General features: G+C 39.6%; 1 pseudogene; it reads right to left on the bottom strand.

The window, feature by feature from the left end:
• Positions 1 to 15070, bottom strand: part of LOC140529304 (serine/threonine/tyrosine-interacting protein pseudogene) — a 65689-nt pseudogene extending 50619 nt beyond the window's left edge.
• Positions 15071 to 15353: the final 283 nt, after the last annotated feature.

Genomic DNA, 15353 nt, shown 5'->3' with positions numbered 1-15353 from the left:
TCCTTGCTCCCTCCCTCTCTCCCTCCGTGTCTCTCTCTCTCTCTCTCTCTCTCTCTCTCTCTCTCTCTCTCTCTCTCTCTCTCTCTCTCTCTCTCTCTCTGTTTCTGTCTGTCTCTCTCTCTGTCTCTGTCTGTCTCTGTCTCTGTTTCTGTGTCTCTCTGTCTCTGTGTCTCTGTCTCTGTCTCTCTCTGTCTCTCTGTCTCTCTGTCTCTCTCTCTCTCTCTGTCTCTCTTTCTTCCCCAGTGCCTGCAATCTGATGATGCTTATTTACAAATAAGCTTCCAGGCCTCCCAAGATTAAGCCAGCAAGAGAGAATCGGTCTTTGGGTCCTCAATATGCAACAGGCATTGTTTGAGGCAATGGATAGAACTTTTGTGCAATTTCATGAGAACCTTAAGAAAATGGGGAGCTGCTAGAAGTTTTCTCATTTAGACTTGGGCAGCTCTAGGATTTAGTAGTACTCACATCAAGGAGACATTTTAGAATAGTTTTCAGGCTGGTTTCAGTTTTCAAAGTTATCTTCCTAAAGCACAAGTCTGACCATGTCACACCATCTGTCCACCTATCCTGTATACTACAGTGGTTCCCTATCACCTCCGGGGTCAAGTATAAAATCTCTATCTGGCATTCAAAGCTCTTCATAACCTGCCCCCTTTTGACCTTTCTAGCCTTCTTACACTTCTTCCCCTCCCATCCACTCTGACCCTGTCACATACCTTCTGATCCAGTGACAGTGGCCTCCTTGTTGGTCTTTGTACAACATATCCCATCACCATGAATCCAAACATTTTCATTGCCTGTTTCCCGTGCCTGGAATGCTCTCCATCCTCATCTTTGTCTCCTGACTTCCAGCTTCTTTCAAGTCCCTCATAAAATCCCACCTGCTAATTAAACTAAACTGCCAAGCATTCAAACTTTATAACAGAGAGCACAACTCTGACGGGCTGGCTACATTGTTCAAATGCCAAATGTACATTTGCCTAAATGACTATTTTACAGAAAACTCACACAAAGCAAGCACTGGCATGGTGGTCAGAAGAAGCAATATAAGGATACTCTCAAGGTCTCTCTGAAGGACTTTGGAATTGATTGTATGACTTGGGAGACACTGGCACAGGATTGCCCAGCATGGCATGCCCTCATCAGAGAAGGTGCTATGCTGTATGAGGAAATCAGAATTGAAGGAACTCAAAAGAAACTGGAGACATGAAAATTTAGAGAATCTTCCCCCTGATGTTCACATGGATTATTTGTGTCCAACTTTCCAAGAGCCTTCCAAGCTCCTATGGGTCTGGTCAGCCAGAGTCAGACACAGAGTACCTTGACTTCAACCTATTTGATGCCCCTTTTGTCCTCTTTGAGAATGAAGGACAACAACCAACCAACTGAAATTCCACCTTCTAAGGAAGCCTTTCCTGATTCCCTTAATACTAATGCCTTCCCTGTATTGATGGAATGTGAATCCAGGTCCATCCGATCTAGGGCCAATGTTCTTTCTAATTATTTCCAATTTATTTTTTTTTCACATAGTTGTCAGCTTGTTGTCTCCCCCTTTGGACTGTGAACTCCTTAAGAGCTAGGACTGTCTTTTGTCTTTCTTTATATTCTCAGGGCTCAGCACTGAGCTTGATACATAGTAGGCACTTAATAGATCTTTATTGACTGAATGACTTACGATCTTTTTTTACCCATGTTCTAGTGATGAAGTGGGTAAGGTGCTGGACCTACAGTCAGGAAGCCCTGAGTTCAAGCCCTGCCTGGGACACTTTCTAGGTGTGTGACCCTGGGCAAGTTACTTAACTATTGTCTGCCTTGGTTTCCTCATTGTAAAATGAACATGATAATAATAATAGCACCTACATCACAGAACTATTGTGAGGATCAAACGAGTTAATACGTGCAAAGTGCTTTGTAAACCTTAAAACACTATATAAATTCTGGCCATGATGATGCTGTTACCTCTGTTGGAATGTAATGTGTTTGTGAGTAGAGAGTGTTTCATTGATTATATTTGCAACCTCAGAGCCTAGGGCAGTGCCTGGTAAATAGTGGTACAGTGGATAGAGCACTGGGCCTGGAGTCAAGAAGACCTGAGTTCAAATCTAGCCTCAGATGCTTATTAGCTGTATGACCCTAGGCAAGTCACTTGATGCTGTTTGCCTCAGTTTCCTCATCTGTAAAATGAGGTGGAGAAGGAAATGGCAAACTACTCCAGTGTCTCTGCCAAGAAAACCCCAAGTAAAGACTTGATGAGTCAGACATAACAACAACAACAAATATTTGTAGGTTGACTGATCACTCATCATTATTGACTTTGAACACAAAATTACCTTAACCCTCATCTTGTCCAGTCCCCTTGAGATAGAAACTTAGGGCCCCAAAGATTAAAGAATTCCTCAAGGTCACACAGGCATTAAATGGAAGAGCCAGTATTTAGACCTAGGCAAATTACAAACCCAGAATGTTTTCAGTTGCACAATACTGTGTCTAATTTAGCTTAGAAACTTTCAGAAGATGGGAACTAGAACTATCCTGATTATAAGGAAGTGGGTAGAGAGGGCAAAATAGGGACACATGCCAATAATACACCTATAGGTTTAATATTTTTTTAATTGGGGGGAGCTTTGTACAAAAATTTTTTCAATTTAATTTATCAAAGTAATCCATTTTGCATTTCATAATGTTCTCTATCTTTAGTTTGGTCATAAATTCCTCCATTCTCCATAAATCTGATGAATAAACTATTCCTTGCTCACCTAATTGTTTGTAGTATCAACCTTTATACCTAGATCATGTACCCATTTGGACTTTATTCTGTTATATGGTGTCAGATGTTGGTCTATGCCGATTTCTGCCATCCTATTTTCTAGTCTTCCCAGCAGTTTTTGTCAAACAGTGAGTTCTTATTCTAGAAGCCAATGCAACCAAGATTAGGAGGGAGGCAGAAAACTGGGAAAGATTTTTTACAACTAGTATCTGTGATAAAGATCCCATTTCTAAAAGATATAAAGAACTGAGTCAAATTTACAAGAATACAAAATATTCCCCAATTGATAAATGGTCAAAGGAAATGAAAGGCAGTTTTCAGAGGAAGAAATTAAAATTATCTATAGACATATGAAAAAATGTTCTAAATCACTATTGATTAGAGAGATGCAAATCAAAACTCTGAGGTACCACATCACACCTATCAGATTGGCTAACATGACAAAACAGGAAAATGATAAATGTTGGAGAAGATGTGGGAGAGTTGGAACACTAAATCATTGTTGGTGGAACTATGAGCTGATCCAGCCATTCTGGAGAGCAATTTGGAATTATGCCCAAAATGTGCATACCCTTTGACCCAGCAATACTGTTCCTAGGGCTATAGCCCAAAGAGATCATAAAAGAGGAAAAGGACCCATGTGTACAAAAATATTTTTAACAGCTCTTCTTGTGGCCAAGAACTGGAAATTGAGGGAATTCCCTTCAACTGGAGAATGGTTGAACAAGCTGTAGTATATGAATGTAATGGAATACTATTGTGCTATAAGAAATGCCAAACAGGCAGACTTCGGAATTACTTGGATAGACATATTAACTGATGCTGAGTGAAGTGAGCAGAACCAGGAGAACAGTATACGCAGTAACAGCCACTGTGTACAAGGACTGTTTTTGATAGACTTAGCCCTTCTCAGCAGTGCAAGGACCTAAAAAAATATTTCAAAGGACCATAATGCAAAATACCATCGACATGGTATTTGGATGGAAAGAACTATGGAGTCAGAACTCAGAATGAAGCAGACTATTTTCTCTTTTATTATGTTTGGTTTTGTTTAATTTTTCTCATGCTTTCTCCCATTCACTTTAATTTTTATGTGCATCATGATTAATATGAAAATGTATTTAATAAGAATGTATGAGTAGAGCCCATACAGGATTGCATGACATCTTAGGGAGGGAAGGGGAATAGAGGGGAATAAAATTTAAAACTTATGAGAGTGATTATTGATCATTGAAAATAAATAAACAAATTTGGAGAAAAAATATAGGAGTGCCTATGTGATGACATATTGAAAGTTTAGATCTCTTCAGACTGGACAAATGAGGGTTGGGAGAGACATGGCTGAAGTCTATAAAATCATGAAGGATATGGATCACAAGAATGATTTGTTCACTTAATTTAGAAATTCAGGACCATACTCGCCCAGACTTTGAAGGGAGTCTTGATAGAGCTAGTAAAAGGAAATATTTTAGATAGAATGTAGCAAAACAGTACAGAACATTTTACCCTTGCTCAAATCCAAAGAGATTCATAAAAGTGTTTGGTAAATTCATGGGTTCTCTTTGTTAAAAAGGAACTAGAGATCTTCTGAGTATAATCACCCCCTCTGAGGATGTAGAAGTAGGATTCATCCCACTTTCCATAGACTATTCACCTTCAGCAGAGATAGACTCTTCTATTTGGTATTTAAAGCCCTTCGCAATCTAGCTTCAATATATCTTTTCAGTGTGATTTCACATTATTGATAAAGTGTTACGTTCCAGCCAATCTAACCTACCTGCTGTTCTCCATAGTCTCCTGCATTTGTATTGTACAGGATGTCATGTCGACTGCTCAGAATGTTTCTCTCTCTCTCTCTCTCTCTCTCTCTCTCTCTCTCTCTCTCTCTCTCTCTCTCTCTCTCTCCTCTCTCTCACTCTCTCTTCTCTCTTTTCTCTCTCTTCTTCTGTCTCTCTCTTTCTGTCTGTCTCTGTCTCTCCTTTCCTCTTTTCCTCTTTCTCTGAGTGGCATCTCTTGCACAAGACCTTTCCTTAGTATCCTTCTCATTCTTTAGTGTTCTCCCCTGCTGAAATTACTTTGTACCTATTTATCTTTGCACATGCAATTTTCCCTTGAGTAGAATGTGAGTTCCTTGAAATCAGGGTTTCTACTGTTGTCTGTCTTCACAGTTGTTGTAGGGATCCCCTAAATTAAAAAAAAAATCCTTTGGCTGATGCATATAGGTACCTTTTTTGCAGTGTGTAGTTTTAGAGAGTTCACTTCCTAAATCATTGAGAGGTCTTTGTCACAAAGCCAGTATGTGTCAGAGCCCAAGATGATCTTAGCTCCTTATTCACTGTGTAACATAACTCCTCAACTTAGTATAAACCCTATTTGAATTCAAGTTATTATTAGGTTCTTTGTGCCATTAGACTGACCATCTGATAATCTTAAAAAAAAGAATTTCACAAGAAGATGTGAATTATCAGAAAGGGGACAGACTGATGATGAATAGTATGGGCTCAAAATAAGTCAAATTGAAATCAAACTACCTAAGTCTGTAATTTGCCAAGAAGTTTGTTCATTCATTTTTCAAACACATCATAGGTACTTTATAGAGTAGTCAAGGACGTTATGATCTAGTGCTTTGGAAATACTTAGGAAACTTTAAAATAAATACTATACCTAAATATACTAATGGCAACCCTTCATCAACTTACCCAACGTTTTTAGAATCTTGTGATTTTACATTCTCATGCTATAAAAGCTCTCTAATTCTACTGTTTTCACTTTGCATGATTTCACATAAATTTTTCATATTTATGAATATTCTTCACATATGGGATATGTATAGTCTTAGAGGAAGTACATTGAATTAGGAGTAAGAGGAGTAAGATCAAAGATGGAAAAGGGCATTCATTAGAGGTTCTCTGATCCAACTATCTCATTTTGCAGATGAGGAAACTGAGGCCCAAAGAGGTTGAATAACTTGTCAAGTTCATACAAGTGGCAGAGAGACTTGAACCAGGGTTCTCTGACTACAAATCAAGCACACTTTCCACTAGACCAAACTGCCTGAATGATATATTGTATATACACACTTCCTTTTGTAGATAGTGAAATTGAGACTAGATGAGATTAGGTGACTTGCTTGGGGTCACAGAGCAAATAAGTGGACAAGTCAAGTGACAACTTCCAACCTGGATTTATGTCCTAGACCATGCTTTTAGCCCCAGAATAGAACACAACTCAAGTTCATCTTCCAAGATGAACCTACCACCTAATGAATTTCATACTGTGGTATGCTGTGTTCTAGCAAAATCTAGTCTGATTTTGAAGCGATTCCAAAGCTCCTACAAACAATAGGCAAATGAGTCCTGTGTTTTTGATGACAGTCTCTCTCTTCCCTGAAAAAGCAATTTCTCTCCCACCAGACATACCTCAAAGATACACACACACACACACACACACACACACGCACAATTTCTATGAACTTGTCTTCTGGCCCAATGACCTCCTGTCATTGGCAGGTCCTGGCTGCAAGGGTAAATCACTTAATAGCTCTGAGTCTGAGTTTCCTGATACATCAGATGGAAATCTAGAGCTGGAAGGGACCTTAGAAGCTACTGAACATAATCCCCTCATTTTAAATGTGAAGAGACTGAGGCACAGAACGGCCAAGTGACTTGCCTAAAGTGAGTATTAAAGTCAGCACTTGAATACAGATCCTCTGATTTTGGAACTCATGCTTTTTCCACTGAATCAAGCTAAATTATGATAATAATACCTATAGTAGCTATATCACAGAGTTGTTGTGAGGGTCAAATGAGATAGACAATCTACGTGAAGTTAATGGCAACTATGTTGATGAGAATATGGATGGGGAAAGGTAAAAGCCCTTCCATGTCACCCTCTAATTGCTCCTAGCCCCATTGACAGATGAAACAAAACAAATTGTTAAACTCAGTCAGGCTTCAGGATTACCACCCCTCCCTAGATAACACAAGGAATCTGTTTTCCAGTTGGGAGTTGCCATGGAGCCCCCAACTGTCCCCAGCACGCCTCTTTCCTCCAAGAGAAGCCAATTCTCAACCTCCTCGTGCAGAATTACAGGTTCAGTCATGAGATTGGTGAGCCTTTTCAGAATGGTTTTCCCTAAGGTAACAATTTTGTAATATACGATAGCTGAAGTAAATATAGACTTGAGCTTTCCCTGGTCCCCTTCACTCTCCTCCATCTCTTACCACATCCCTACTTAGGTGGAATAGCTCTGCATATAAACAAACTCTCCTCAAAGACACCTCAACCTTGACATTTCTTTCTCCTTTTCCAAACTTGCTTCCTCTTTAAAACACCTCTTGACTGCCATGCTCCCACATGAGGCCCAATTATCAGAATAATAATTAACAGGTTCTCATTAATTTGGGATCAAACACTTCCCCCCTTAATGAAGCTGAGACTAGCCAATGTGATCCCTTCCAACGGGGCATATGCTTTCCTTGCACCTTGCGGGCACCCAGTCCACTGTAACCATTAGGCGCTGGCCAGAGAAGTCTGGGTAACATTGAGTCAAGGACAGTTAATAGATGCCAGAGCACAAACCAAAGTGCTCCAAGCATGTCAGTCAAGACTAACCAGAGGCGAAAACATCAAAATGCAGGTTGGAGTTTTGACATTCCTGCAGGCTCTGAACGCCTCGCCAGTAAATTTTTAAAGTCAATACCCCCCTTATGCTTGTGAACGCTTTTCTGTCTGATGGGTCGGACTAATGTGGATCTGATTGAACTGTGACTAAAGTATGGCTTTAAAGTCAGCTTTGAATGTGCAAGGGGGGTTTTGTGGGTGTGTGGATGTCTAGGTCTTTTGGTACTATTTTTTTTTCTCCAGAAATGCCTGTGATAATAACGAAGACAGTGTACACAGATTATCACAGGCTGTGTCTTTCGACTTCAAGGTTATATGATTAGGAAATTAGAAAAGCGACAAGATTAGAAAAACCACAGAACATTTTGAAAGGGAGCTTTTTCAAAAAAATTTTAAACAAATTATCTGTATGCTGGATTTACCCAGAATCTGATGGATGGATCTTTTAATGTTTAGAAATGGATAAATGCAACAATGTAAATAGGAAGAACTAGCTTTGGAGCGGGCTCCTGGCAGAAGTTCAAAACCCATATTAAGTATTCTAATTCGCTTAAAGCCTGGTACTTCTATTTTTTTTAAAGAAAGAAAGAAACCACCACACACAGACATAAAACAAAATGCAATTATCCCCCCCATAGGAAAGTAACAAACAATAATGAGAGGACTGTCCTGATGAGCACAGTGGGTGTTTTTTTCTTTTTTTTCTCCTACCAGATTTGATATCAAACCTTCACTTCTCTGCCCTTTTTCTAGTAAAGTTGGGCAAAAATAATTAGAGGGACACCTGTGTGGAAGTCCAAGCAGGAACAGGTTTGGGAGGCCCAGTGGTATTGGACAGGCTGGCATATGTGAAGCCATAGCTGTTAATGTCTCCCCAAGTCAGAAGATCATCGCTACAGCATTGGAAAGGACCTTAAAGACCATTGAGTCCAGCCTTCTCATTTTGTAAATTAAGTCAACAAGTTCCTACTATGTACAAGCCACTGTTCTAAGTGCTGGGGATATAAAGAAAGGGGGAAAAAAAATTAAAACAACCAGTTCTTGTTCTCAGAGTTAAAAGTCTGTTGGAGGAAAACTGAAGCTCTAAAAATTTAAGTGACTTGGCCAGGGTCGGAAAATTTGAACTCAGGTCTCCCTGAGTGAGGATATCAATTTGGACCACTTTAATCCTCCTTTGATTAGCCAAAACTTCACTCCTTCATTAAGAACTGAGAACATTACTTTTTCTCATTCTCATGCCTGGATCTATGAGAGGTCCCACCAAAAACTAAAAACAGAAACATCCCCCAAACCTCCCTTTGAATTCCAGTGGCAAATGGGGCAATGCTTCAATGCCTGATAACTTTGAGGCATATGCCAGTGTAGAGACCCAGGAGGGCTTTCTTTCCTGTTCTCTGTCCGTTGTGTGCTATGTTGCCTCTACGGTGCCTTTTACTGTGACTTACGGAGAATAAGTACCTGATAATTGATGACATGGTTGATTTTTTGACTTGGAGGCAGAGGGATGGGCTTGTTCATTTATAGTGTAACAAACCAATATTCCATTCAATAAATGTTTACTCATTGCCTTCTAGTTGTTTAGGTTTCCAAGGAGATATTGAGTCTTTTCAGGTGAACATAATATCTCCCCAAGTATATTACGAAATCCTCACAGGCAGGGACCGTGCCTTCTCATCCTCTATAAAGTTCCTCATCCTGGAGTCTGCTTACATGGGGTGATCAAACCAAATCGTAGACTCTGGGAGCTGGAGGCCACCTAGTCCAATCTGTTACTTAACAAGAAATCCCTCAACATACCAGACATGTGGTCATCCAGTTTTTGCTTAAAGATCTCCAGTGAGGTGGATCCTGGTAGCTACTGAGGTAACCCATTCCACTTCTGGATAGTTCTAATTATTAAGCAATCTTTCCTCTACTTCGGACCCAAATTTGCTTTTTGGTTAACTTTTACTCATTGCTTACTTATATTTGTAGACTTAGTATTCAGCACAATGTTGGGCACATAATACAAACTTCATAATTACTTATTCATTCATCCATGAGCTCTGGGGCTAAGCTCAAAGTCTAGACCTTCTTTCACAATCTCTGCCTAAAATATTGATTCATCAACTGATTGAAAGTAACAGATAAGATAATCATAGACTCTAAGAGGCAGAAAAGAACTCAGAGCCCACCTAATTCAATTCATATCTGACCAAGAAACGTTTTAACAATATACTTGACATATTATCAAATGGTCACAACTGGCCTGTGATCTTTGCTTAAGAACCTACACTGAATGGAGAAACAAACAATCTAGGTCAGCTCATCCCTTTTCCTAACCAGCATTCCCTTTAGAACATATCTGACAAGTAGATAGTCCAAAAGGATCCTGAGACCTCTAAGGTTCACTTTCAAGAGCATAGTTCTGGCAGACAAGTATTTCCCCATCTTCCTGTTCTTTCCTGGAAACTTCCATATCCCATGCTTGCACTCCCTAGTTGGTTTTGCCAGGACTCCTCCCTGTCTGTGACATCAAAGAAAGGAACCAAGCAAATTGCCTGGAATCCTGCCTCCTTCCTGTTAAACTAATGATCTTTAGAGATTTGCCCTACCTGGCATAAATGGTGACCATGATCAAGGCACCACACAAGTTATGAACATGATCCATGATCCAGATACTTTGCATGCACCACTTTAAAGCAATTATTATAGGGGGAAGCATTGTGCCTTTTTTTGGATAGTTGTTGTTCAATATCTTATATGCCTTAATATAAGCTCTGTGAGGGTGGAGTCATATCTTAGCTAAACTTTGTTCTCCTTCACTGCTTAGCAGGGTACTCAGTAGGTGTATAATAGGTATTTATCAAATCATAGCTAGGTGGTATTGAAATTTGGGGAAAAAGGGCTGGGGTGAGAACTGTGATTTTATTAGTACAGGGAACACCAAGTGAGAAGACTCCCTCCACTGAGGCAGTGCTGAACCTATTTTATAAGCTGTAATCTTGGTGAGTTGCCTGGGGCACTGAAAGTCTTTAGCCTTGCCCAGTTTCACACAACTAGAATGTGTCACAGCTAGGACTGGAACCCAGTTCTTCCTGACATAGCTTCCTTACTCAGAGGGCAATTCTTTATGCACTCTCACAGTCTCTCTCTAGTATTGAATTATGAACCATAAAATGACACATTCCCCTGGGTATTCTGCAGTTCCAAAAGTAATTTAAGATAATTTATTTTTCTAAAACTGCTGATTTTGAGTTTTTTTCCCCTTTGGAGAGTAAAATTTTTCAGGAGTAAAAGTATTCAGTATGTTTAATCAGAATCTTATAAAAAAATCCAAAGGAAAATAAATCCTAGTGAATTTCTCAAGGAAGAACCCTGAACAAGACCCAGAGAAGAGATTTTGAAAAAATCAACCCCAAAACAATGAATGTGTATACTTGCAGGTGTGTCTCTGCATCTGTGTGTATGTAATTTACATCTAGGTATATATTTTCCTTAAGAGCATGATTGATTTCTTTTTTCCTTAGGCTACAACTTAATGTCTTGGGAGGATCTCATGACAATGTCATTTCAAATCTCAGCAGATGGGGCCACATTAGGATGTCACTGACATGACAAGATAACAGCAATCTAGACCAGTACGACCAAGTATCCGAGCAAGGCAATCTTGGATCAAAACAAAGCTCTCCAGAGTCTGGGTTTGCATTTCAGGATTGAGGTGGTGGTGATATGTGCAGAGAGAAAGTCAGTCTAGTAGGTAATAAAAGCTTCTTTGCAACCATTACAGCTACTGAGGGTGCCTCTGTCTCCCAGAGGGCTTTCAGGTACACGGAGTGCCTATACAAGATTAGCTGCGGCTTGGTGGCACAGAGAGGAAAGAAATCAGTTCAGTTTAAAAATAAAATCAGAATTAGGCTGCTCACAAGTTAAAAATATGGAGAACAACTGGGGAAGGGAATCAGGAAAAGCAAGAGATGCCACTTGAGTTGAGCATTAAATTTTGGCTGTCCAGGGCAAAATTCCCCACTTATAGCATTGTCCTTGTGGCTCGTACTGCATGCTGTATCACCTAATGCCATTAGATTGTGACTGTCACCAGCGTGGGGACTGTCTTTTGCCTCTCTTTATATTCCCAGTGTTTAATATGGTGTTTGGCACAAAATGTTGTTATTAAGTCATTTTCTAGTCATATTCAACTCTTTGTGACCCTGTTTGGGTTTTGTTTTTGTTTTTGTTTTTTTTGCCAGAGATACTGGAGGGATTTGCCATTTCCTTCTGTAGTTCATCTTATAGATGAAGAAACTGAGACAGAGTTAAGTGACTTGCCTAGGGTCACACAAATTTGAACTCAGGAAGATGAGTCTTTCTGACTGCAAGCCCAGTGCTCTATCTACTATACCACCTAGCTGTATATAGTAGGTGCTTAATTAATGCTTATTTACTCACTTGTTGACTGACTAATGTCATGTTTGTATAAATCCAATGAACAACCTGGATTTATCATTACTGTAACACATTCTGCAATTTCCAGCTTTGGTCTTGTTGGCTACACTAGCATTCCCTAGGCCTTGAATACCACCCTTTTCCTCATGCATCTGTTAAAATCTTAACCTTCTTCAAAAACCACCTCAAATGTCACTGTCTTCATTTAATTTTTTCTATAACTGGGAAGTAACTTCTTCTGAATATTAGTAATAATGATAAAAGCTGATTTATATGGCACTTCATTTATATAAACTTATATATGTATGTATATTATACATATGTATGTATATAATGTATTATTGGGAGCAGTTTGGTGGCACAGTGGATAGAGTGCCCAGGCCTGAAGTCAGGAAGACTCATCTTCCATGAGTTCAAATCTGGCCTCAGACATTCACTAGCTATGTGCCCGTGGGACACTCACTTAACCCTGTTTGCCTCAGTTTCCTTGTCTGTAAACTGAGCTGGAGAAGAAAATGGCAAATGACTCCAGTACTTCTGACAAGAAAACCCCAAATGGGTCACAAAGAGTCAGACATGACTGAAATGGCTTAACAATAAAATATATATTATAGCATTCAGTACTCACAATGGCCCTGTGAGGTCAATGGGAGAGTTGATTGGGTGTCTCATTTTTGTATTTGTACCCCTAACACTTAGCATAGTGCCTGGCACATGAGTAAATGTTTATTAATTGAATCACTTCAGGCATAATTATCTGACCAAGGGTACATTGATAAATTATTAATATGCCCCCCAAAAGTACACAAGACAAATTTTAAAGTTTAATCTATTTTGTTAACATTTTCTCCATAATAGTCTCTAGACAGTCAACAAAACAATAAATCAAGCCCTGATTTGTAGTGTTCCCTTATTTCTAAAGTGGAAATGCTCACACTGAAAATTTAGCAATCTATCTATCAGTCTATCTAAGCTGGCTCTAGCACCCCATTATTCCCATTTAATAGGTGAGGAAAATGTCACTGAGAATCTTGACCATGATCACACAATTAGTGTCTAAAGCAAGATTTGACTGCAAATCTCTTTTGCTTCCAAGCATGTCTTCACTACACTGCACTATACCACATCACACCACACCACACCACACCACACCACACCACACTACACTATACTACCCTACAACTCTCAACTGTCATAACAGTAAGCTTGTGCTTACTTCTATGCCCTTATATCCTAGGTTCTATTATATACCCTAGTTCATATTATATATGCATATGGATATTCCTCTGTTGAGGAGCAACATGGCCTTTTGTCTTAAAGAGTCAGTCTTAAAACTAAGAAGACCTCAGTTCAAATACCTCCTGTGAAGTCCTGACTGTCACTTACCTCTGGTTGTTCTAGGCCACTCTTTAAGACCATACATTGTAGAGAAGGTTCTGCTCTGTTTTGGTAGGTTTCTTCACTCAGAAGTTCCCAACAGTCATGAAATCACAGTTCCAATCCCTCTCTTTTACTAGATTTTAAGATTCTTAAAAACAGAGACCAAGCCCAGTCTTTTTATATATATATATATTTCCCTCAGCAACTAAAACAATGCATTACCCCCACAGTAAGCATTTAACAAAAATGTGTTGAATTTTTATTCATATTTAAAGCCCTTGAGGATCCTATGTTGTGGGTGAGTAATCATGTTTTTTTCCTTAAGTATCTTAGCATCAGTCAAATAGAATTTCTTTGCTGAGAAGTTAAAGTAAGTCATCTGGTACCATCATTGACTGACTACTATTCATTACCTGTGTGTTAATGGGGAGTTCACATTTGGAGCCCCGCACCCCACATAGACATTAGGTGCTGCCTAATAAAAGGCCACCACATCAGCCCCTAATGACTTAACAGCTCATCCTGGAAAACACATTAAGCCAAATGAGCTTTTAAATATTTAGAAATAATTATACCAATTCAGGGTTGTTCTGATCAAAATTATATCACATCCGTGTTCTTTTTGACAAATAAATCTAATAAAACTTATTTTTCTTAAAAAGAAAAAACTACTTAACAAAAATAAACCAGAACAATAAAGCAAAACATGAACCCCAAACATCTCAAACCTTAAATACCTTTAAAGTCATTTCCCCTTCAGCCAGAAATCTGGCAAACAGGGAAAATAGAAAGGGAAAAGAGGAAAGAGTTAACAAACATGTCTTGACTACCTTCCTGAATGTGTACCCTTGAATGACACTGACTTTGTCCTAGCTAATTCCCTATTAGAAGCATCTCAGTGTAGCTAATCACTCCACATGCTACCCATAAAATACTTGGGTTCTGAGTAGTATTGTTGGGGGCAAAGGTAATCAATTGAGGAAAATGTGGAATGTCTTGTATAATAGTCTCTCTTGAAATGTTTTTTTTTCTTCTGAAACATTGCAAACTGGAGCAGAGGAACTTAAATGGATTGGATTGAACCTAAGACTGATCCAGGAAGTCTGGTTTTGCTTAGGGTAAACAACTCCTCCTTTCTTCTCCCCTCCCCTCCTCGTGTAATCAATCTTATGACACCTACACAGATGCCACATTACCTGAAGTTCCACCGTTGAAGAATTGTATCTCTTGAGCTGGAAGGGACCTCCAAAATCATCTGGTCCAAGATCCCACTTTTACAGAGGAGGAAACTGAGGTCCAAGGGGGTTGGTCATACAGAGAGAATGATAGAGAAGGCAGAATCAAACCTATATCCTTTCCTCAAAGTTGTCATTTATACAAATAGCCCTGGGAGAGAAATTGTTTTCAAGGTTTTAGTTGACTTTCTTCTATTTTCCTCTTAAGCTTAGGAAGAAAGTTGGGGGTGGTGAGGGGTGTCTGTCGAATGAGGTCATAAGCATCTAAATAGATGGGGGGCAGAGTTGAGAGATAATGGAAGACACACTGTCTCCTTCAATAGTGCCTAAACCCACTAAGTCTTAAGTGAGCCATCACCCTTGGGACCACTTAGGTTACCCCTAGCCTCTGAGATACCTCTGAAATCAGGTTGTCCTCAGGCCATACTTCAGTGGTCTTCACCTTGAGGCTGTTGGGGCTTCCAAGGTGGCAAAGAACAGGAAATGGGGATACCACTACTTTATCCTGAGCTGAAGCTGCTCCTAGGTAATGAACTTCCCCCTCACCTTCCCCCTTGAGACCCAGTGGATCATGTAACTTCACATTTTCCATTCTATTGCTTTTTCCTTTGCTACAAAGTATCTCTGCCCATCCGTCACCTTTTGAAGTTAAGGGCAGGGTGTTGCAGCACATCCTGTGCTTTTATAGGTTTCCTAATGACTTGCTTAATTATTTGCTTTCTTTGGGCCAGATTTGCTTTTGAAGGATGCTGGCAGCTTCGACTCTGAAATAGCATTGGACTGCCTTGCCAGATCCAGCAGTTTCAGAATCCTCGTTCCCCAGCTCCCTGACCCCAGGTAGACTTGAATTTAGATCTGTATTTGTATTTAATTTAGTCATTAGGTTGGTAAAGTACCTTCTCTCCTGAGAACTCAAGGTACAG

This window comes from Notamacropus eugenii, chromosome 2 (assembly GCF_028372415.1).
Source record: "Notamacropus eugenii isolate mMacEug1 chromosome 2, mMacEug1.pri_v2, whole genome shotgun sequence".
Lineage (NCBI taxonomy): Eukaryota > Metazoa > Chordata > Mammalia > Diprotodontia > Macropodidae > Notamacropus > Notamacropus eugenii.
The sequence above is the reverse complement of the archived record's forward strand: the minus strand, read 5'-3'. Positions and strand labels throughout refer to the sequence as shown.